We start from the raw sequence: 1,698 nt of genomic DNA, 5'->3' as shown, positions 1-1,698 counted from the left end.
ATTTTTAAGGTAAGTATTTGTGTGGTTTTTCATCACGTCACATTTCATCATCACATTTCGTTTGAATTATAATGTTAGATATGTGATTTTTTCTGATAAAGATGAAGGTCATGGACTACTGACTATCTTCATCTTCACTGGTCATTGGGATGTTTGTCTGATCACAAGCACGTCTCTTCCTCAAAACCACCTCATGTGACCCTCTCTGTCTCTGTTAGTAAACCACTGCGCTAGCTTTGCTACCTTGGGAGGTGAGCTATGTAGATGTTGCCAACATGCTTTGCAAATAATTAAATAAAAATCCGATACACATTTCACGTAACCAGCTTCTGCTTCTGTAAGTGTGATGCATCTTCATCTAGTCTCACATCCCCCAACATACAATGAATATGTGTGAACACGTTTAAACAAATATGAGTTTTGAATCACAATCATCTCCATCAAGAGTTAGCATTAGGTTTGACTATATCATTAATCTTTCAGCACCTGTTGAATCAGTTTCAGAGTTTGCTGGTTGTGTTCGGTCTTGATTCTGGTATCGTAGCACACAGTCAACTCCCCCCAACTAACCCTCATCCAGGCCTGTGCTCCAAAGACACCCTTCTCTCCCCTTAACCCTCATCAAGGTTTGTGCTCCAAAGACCCCCTTCTCCCCCCTGACCACTGACTAACAATAGGGATCCAGAAGCAAAATAATTTGGTGAATTTGGCGTTTCTACCTCAACAGCTACGATCGTTTTCAGTTTCATTAACTAACAACAGGTCATGTGATTTCAGGGAAACCGGGGCCTCTGCAAAAACGAAACAATAACACATGTGAAATGGCTGTGGTTCTTTCGGTGCAGCTTATGTGCTGAATACTAATGTCATAAAATAGGTCACAACCTAACCAATTCCTCTCTTTGTTTCATTCTGACCCTGTATCAATGGAACACATTGTAAATCATGAGATTGTTTCAGTTTCTCAGTTGTTCAGTTGTTCAGTTGTGTCATGAGTATGACTGTATGACATGAGTGTATGACATTTCGTCAAGGTTTTGTGTGAGTGAGTGTGTGTACAAGTGTTGAACAAACCACATGTTGTGAGATACTGCTGTCACAGCAGATATGCTGAACCAGCTAAGATGCTAGTTTACGCCCACAAAGTGTGTGTGTTTGTGAGTGTGTGTGTATGAGTGTGTGAGAGTGTGTGTACGAGTGTTGAACAAACCACATGTTGTGATGTACTGCTGTCACAGCAGTTATGCTGAAGCAGTTAAGATGCTAGTTGACGCCCACAGAGTGTCCACTACAAAGTGTGGAGGATGGTTAATAATAACAAACATGACAGGAATCAGTATAAATATGGTATGTACATGAACCAGGAGAGTAACGAGGGTTTATTAGCATTAAACTATTATAATGGAAGACATAAGGTCCTGACATAACATATACAAATTAATAATTAAGACTTAACTATCATTATTATTATTTTTTTTTATCAGATTCTTCATTAGTTTTATGTGTGCAAGATGTATGATCTATAATGGTTTATATTGGTCAAACTGATAAAAAATATGCTCTAATATACAGTCAGATTTGACCAAGACATCTCGGACGGAAAACACTTTTATGAACACACGCTTGCGATTCATGAAAGACCTTATATGTAGCCTCTTCCCTCTAGTGGCTAAAAAGAGTATATTAAAAAGTAAGTTT

Source organism: Clupea harengus, chromosome 24, assembly GCF_900700415.2.
Source record: "Clupea harengus chromosome 24, Ch_v2.0.2, whole genome shotgun sequence".
NCBI classification, from domain to species: domain Eukaryota; kingdom Metazoa; phylum Chordata; class Actinopteri; order Clupeiformes; family Clupeidae; genus Clupea; species Clupea harengus.
The sequence above is the reverse complement of the archived record's forward strand: the minus strand, read 5'-3'. Positions refer to the sequence as shown.